Genomic DNA, 6,770 nt, shown 5'->3' on the forward strand with positions numbered 1-6,770 from the left:
AGAACGAGCCGAATGAATTGTCTGTGAGTCGAGGCTCCCCTTTTGGGAGGCACTAGTATAAATATTCGGGTGCCCCCCTATCACATGGAATCAAGACGTTGAATGTGCATTCGGGCAATACCATTTTTAATAGAGGACAATTTTGCCCGCCCCAAGTCCCTGTGCCTAACGTCAGTGCCGCTGGAAGCTCTCCTGTGCAGTAGAACACTGCGGAAAGCACTACAGGGGAGGTCACCAGAGAAGGAGAAAACAGATCATGCAAACATGAACCAAATGAACACACTCATGGAACAGCAATTATGACAGAATTGATGCAGAAAAGGAGCCCTGCGCCACGAGAAGACCAGGTTAAACAGCACCTGGATGGAATTGATCTGGGGAGCTTCCCAGGGAACCTGGCTGCCAGTACAGTGGGGAACTTTTGTTATTAAAACAGCCATGCTGACATTAACCAGGACGAATCTGAAAGAAACATATTTCTGTTCCTTCAGAGCAAAGAAACAAAAATCAGTCGAACCTGTCATATTTTCTTCCTTTGAGACTTTGTTCCTTTTATTGCCAAACTCTGTTTATGACTTTTACTCACAAATGATAATTAGCTGTGTTAAAATGAAGAAATGTATTTTAACCACATGCCCTAGACATTACCAAAATGATGGAGAAGGCAAAAAAAAATGACATCCCCCCTACTTACACACACTCAAATTCATCGAGTACGGTTTTTGCATATGAAAATTATCACTCTTGGTTACCAAGCAACCGTCGTGATGAATTTTTCTCTCTGGACATTTGTTTTGCATCACCTTAAAATAAGGAGTTGGACTGAGTAAGTTCCAAGGTCCTTTTCAACCCCAAAGTCCCCTGAGTCTGTGCAGGAGGTAGGCTCAGGGATGGTTACATGGGGACCCTGACGAAGAGCTGAGGGACCAGCAACCTGAACCCTCACCGGATGCCACTACTGGTATATATGCGATAACCCCCGGCTAAGCCGCATCCAGCACTATGGGCCTTGCTGGTGCGGAGGAGACAGCGCCGGGGATAGAGGCTGGACATGTCTGTGGTTTTCTCAGTTTTATCTAGAATGATAGGCAAACATCAAGACTTTAAGGTCCACTCCACCCCTCTTCTAACCAGATTGTTGCCTCTCAGGTTCTCCTTTTTGGGAGTTCTGCCCAGGTCCCCATCTGTGTGCTGTTTTCTCAGCTGTAAACCCGGGGTAGTAGCATTGACCTATCTCCCAGTAGCATGGTGGCTAACGAGCCAAGGCCTGTGAAACGCCTCGGAAAATGGACAAAAGAACACTCTGCCTGCTTCTCCAAAGAAATTCTCAACATTCCCGCAGGCCTGCGCCTCGGCCCATGCTGCATCGCTTGTCACTCTAGTCCGGTATCTTTGTCACACTTGGACAAAGGGCTCTGGAGTAAAAGGGCAGCTTAAACCACACGGTCAGCTGATTTCAAGCTCAGAGGAGTTCCTGGGAATCAGTTCAGTGCCAACGAATACTGATTACCAACCTCACTGAATCACTTCCTCGCTTCCCATAGATTGGCTTTTTGCTGATTTCTGCCCCTAGATGAAATGGGTGTGCACATGGGTGTGGGACAGGGATCGTGGCTCTGGTCCCAGGCTTATGCTTCAAGGTGACATGGTGGGGGAGGGAGGCTGAGGGTCTAATGCTTCTTCAGTGACCAGAAGGGACTCCCTTCAAAGCTTCCTTTTTCTATTCCCTCACCTGTTCTCCCTCACGCCGGTTCAGATTTCATTCTGATATTTAACAATCTGAGGGCAGCCCCTGCCCAGTACACAATTCCACGCAGAGGAAGCTGGAAAACCAGAGAGGCCCCAGGCTCGCCGCATGCAAAGTCACGCAGGGATGTTGTATGATTAAAAAGCTGCTGTGGTTTTGGTGGAAACAGTTCCGTGCAAACGTCTGGGCTCTCTGCAGATGGTTTACTAATCCATACATATCACTGCCAATAAGCGCTTTACAAAAGCCTTTTAAAGTCTATTAGATGTGACAGGTTTCCAGAAGCTGGGATCCTCGGTTTAATGTGCTGACATTCAGAAAGGCCAATAGCATCCCCGATCATCCACAAAGCTCCTTGCAAGCAACTTTGTGATGACGTTATGGAAAGGACTGGAATTTTTTTTTTTTTCAGTCTGACGTGACAGAGATAAAAATAACAACCATAATGAGGAATAAGTGAATTGGCTCAGAAATAATGTGCATGTTATTTTAAATGGTAATATAACGTTCAATTTAGAGCAAAGGAAACTAACAGGCAGTTAAGTTAGGGCTTACACTGTTATCGATTTTAGATGCCTGGCTTACAACTTGGAGTAGGAGCCTGCTCTGCGTACTTAACACACGTTGACGTGTCCTCTGAATGAATGAAATACAAACTACATAAAACACTAAATAGATATTTGTTATAAATATACAAATCCCTCAGATCCTTTCATTATTCTTTCATTCAATATTTACTTTATCTAATACATGTCATCAGTTAGGCTGAAGAACATTCAAGGACTATAACTTGAAGGAGCTAACTTGTCTACTAAAAGCAATTTCTGTACAATAAGGATTGCTCACAAATAGAAGTCCTCTTTCTTTAAATAGTTCAGTGCTCTGTACTTGATATGAGTATGTCTTGCTACAGTGAAGCTGAAAAAACAATATTAGTTTTAAAGATCTAAATTTTTTGATAATTTGTTATTATTTTAAAAAGTAATCTAAGTAAATCCAGAAATATAGCCTATCTGTCCATTTTCTCCTCTGCTTCCTATTGTGACTCACAGACTAAGGAAAGAACTAAGGAGACAGCAAAGCTAATTGACTTAGAGGATAAATTCATGACTCGGCCTCATTATAGCACTCAGCCTCACAAGGAAACAAAATAAAGAAACAAAAAGAAGTAATGCTATTGACCCAGGACTACCTGTCCAGTGCCATATAACTAAGCAAACAGTAGCCTGAACCCACTCATATACTTTATAGAGGAAGTATTAAAAATTGATACAGCCTCTCTGGGGAATAATTTGGCAATTTTCATACACTTTTACACACAAAACTTTTGGCTCTGTAATTACACTTCTAGGAAGTCCTCCAATAAATAGAAGCATACGTGTTTACAAAACACATATCAAATATTCATTGATTTTTGCAGCCATAAACTGGAAACAATCTTAATATCCATCAATAGGGTATTGGTTAAATCAATTATGGTATCTCTATACACGAAATACCATGCAGCCATTACATTTTTTTTTTTTAATGGAGCTACTGGGAATTGAACCCAGGACCTCCTACATGCTAAGCATGTGGTCTACCAGTGAGGTATACCCACCCCCCTACCATGCAGGCATTTTAAAAGAATGAAATAGATCTAGATGTAATGATACAGATCAATCTCCATGATATGGTATCAAGTGAAAAAAACAAAAATAAGGTCCAGATCGTACTGAATAATAGGATACTGTTTGAGAGTTTTAAAGAGGAATTAAAAGGGATTTTCTAAAGTGCTTGTTTAAATATATTATACATAATTAAACAGGTTTAATATATGTACAAATATAAAAATTATTATGCTAAAAAATGTATTATGCATACATGCTTGAATATACATAGAAAGACAGGTCATGGTGGTTGCTTTGAATTTAGGGTCAGGGATGAGAAAGAACTGACTTTTCTCTACATCCCTTTGGTACGGTAATGCTTGAATTTTTTTTCAGATGTTTTAACTAATTTAAAAGACAAAAATGAACTGGAAAAATGGTCCACACATTCTGTCTGTCAATTCAGTGGCTCTTTGGGCTCATCTGGGCTTCCAGAGTTCAGCAGTATTTGTTTAGGTACCTCAAGTAAACTCCAAACAACTTGAGGGCAATGACCATGGCTCATTGTCTTGACCATCCTTAGGCAAGTTCCTTAACTTCTGCAAACCAGTTTCCTCAGTGGTGTACAGAGTAATGACACTGGGGGCTGACATTTACTAACTGATGACCATGGGTCCATGCTCTGTGTTCAGTGTTTTCAACATGAATAATTTCATCTACTCCCAAAACAACTCTAATAAGCATTACTGCCATATCCCCACTTTATAGATGAGAGACTTAGATCACCAAACTATTAAGTAGAGGGGCTGGGATTTGTCTGTTCCCAGAATCCATGTGTTTAGAGGGTTGTGTAAGAAGTGAGAAAGTGCAGGTGAAGTATTTAGCTGTGCCTGGCCCTCAGGAAGTGCTTAGGAAATGTTAGGTATTATTACTGATGTTATTTCTTCCCTACCAGGAAACTCTCCCAGCCATTAAAAACACACACCCGGCTGAACAGAAAACAAGGTGGCTTTGTCCTGAAAGCACCGTTGGAATTGCAGGGTCAGGAGTGTGGTACACAGCCACAGCTGGAGTTCAAACATGTGGAAGCATCTCACCTCTATTCAGCCGTGAGTGGACTGCCATGGGACATCATTAAGGAAAGTACTGTGGCAGAGGATGATTCTTCCCCCGCCCTGGGATATGAGGGTTTTTACTGCTATTAATAACAGCTGTGGCCAGGCAATTGCAGACTGGAGATGGGTAATCACATCTTGCATTTTAAAGCTTAATCTGATCACCTCTAGGGTCAGGGAATGACATAGTTATCGTAATGGTTAAAGTCCGTCTTGTGCCACCATTTACGGACCAAAGTTCAAGACTGAGAGGTCTAGAACATCGTTTATCTTTGTTCTGCAGGATACATGCGGGTGTGAAGGCTTGTGTGTGTGTGTGATTTATTTTTTATGCATGTAGAGGTTGTTCCAGATCTCCCAAAGCTGCACCCTGGCTCCCATTCAAGTTTACCTAGTGAATGTTTCTTTTGAGGAAATGGGAAGCCAAGAGGCCTCAATTCTGCTTTCAGCTCTGCTACAACTCCCTTTGCAAATCCGAGACTTTTGCTCATTTGAGAAACTAAGGCAGTCTCCCAATGTTTACTTCCTTGTCTCCCCCATACAAGTGAGAGCTTTCTAAAGGTACAAACTCTTGTATCAATCATTGAATTCTCAGGGTTGAAAATAGTGTCTGGCAAATAGTAGATACTCAATAAACACCAAACAAATGACTGAGTTTCCTTCCAGTTACAATGTGACATGATTCTATAAAATCATAACTGAGTGCATTGAGTTGATTCTATCGCATGCAGCAGATAACGCTGGCTGTCAGCTCTCTTACTTGTCTCTGCCTACTGTTGAGACATCATCGTGAACATTTCCACTGGAACATAAGTCCTATGTGCAGAGGGAGATGATGCTGAGATCTGCCAAATTTGCCTCTTCTCGAGCAGTGCTCAGAATGGCTTGGATGAGGAAGAAACTGAAAATATGAATTTGAAAAGTCAGTGATCCGCTGGTTTTATTTATGCATGGTGTACCTGTCAATCACTCTCATTCGTAATCAAGAACTGGTCACCCCCAGCACCTGTCACCAAGGCCTCTACACTCAGGCTCTCTTGATGAGTTAAGTCGAAGAGAGGACACTGGCTGACAACATCTGAAAACTTCAAGTGAGATGACTGTCACTCTAGATCTAGAAAGGGGGATGACCAAGGAGGACATTCTGGATTTTTGGTTTTATCATGGACATTCATCAGAGTTCTTGGCTGTGAACCACATATACAAACTCTGGCCAGTGGAAGCAGGAGAAGAATGTATTGTAAGGAATGCAGATACTATCAAATAAGTGGAATACTGCCACTGGTTCCAACACCACCACCACCACCACCACCACCACCACCACCACTGTTAGACCCTGCCTGTGTCTTGGAGACCCCACCCCTGGGGTGAAGTTTAACTCCATCCCTCTGTCTGTGCACTGCCTGCTCAAGATTCAAAGTTCCAAACAGGAGTATTTGATTGGCCAAGCTGGGTCACACACTCCCGCCCTACCTGCCAGTGGTTGGGAGACCAAGTGCCCACTGGGCTCCCATAGTGGGAAAGGAAGTCCTAAGATTCACACAGTGGGGGAGTCCCCCCAGAAAGAAACCAGGTTTGCAGGCTGGTCAGTCACAGAAAAATGACAGTGTCTACTACATCACAGCTCAAGAGTGTCACATCAGTGAGCTTCAATCATCCATCATTTATAAAGATGGGTAAAACCTAGTCTCTATAGTCATAAAGGCAGTGCCCTAAATGGGGCAGACTCATGATTGATGTACATGGGCTTGTTATGAATTCTTGCTCTGAAGTTGAAAAAATTACCGGCCCAAATTAAATTTTAATCAGTTAGCAGTTTCCTGATTGGTTACCCAAGGCAATTTCAGAAGTTGTGGTTGAGAATAGCATGCTACTGGTAGGTCATAAAATTCCTACTGCCAGCACAGTTGACTCCAAGGAACTTCCTACTCTTGATGGAGTTCCCATTCCCCTCTTCAATACTGCCCCCCTCAAAAAAGCAAGATGACTCCAGGCCTTGCTCCCCTATAGCCCAGCGGTTACTCCAGGACTCCAGGGACACAGCTTCCGACCTTGGCCCCAGCTCCCCTGCAAAAGGGCTTCTGGGATGAGCCGGCTCAGCTTCTGGTTTAGGGTGGGCTAGGGGGCTAAGGAAAGGAAGGGACAAGATCCACACTGGAAGGGCAAACTCTTCATACTTAATATTGGTGATGATCTAGGCAATAAACAGGCCTGAGACTTGCAGCGGGCAAAGGGGGCTATGGACGCATGAAGTGGAGGTCACAGCAGATTGCCTCACCAAAACGGAAGAAGTAATTCCACCAAAGTCATGAAAAGGTG

This window comes from Camelus dromedarius, chromosome 13, assembly GCF_036321535.1.
Source record: "Camelus dromedarius isolate mCamDro1 chromosome 13, mCamDro1.pat, whole genome shotgun sequence".
Lineage (NCBI taxonomy): Eukaryota > Metazoa > Chordata > Mammalia > Artiodactyla > Camelidae > Camelus > Camelus dromedarius.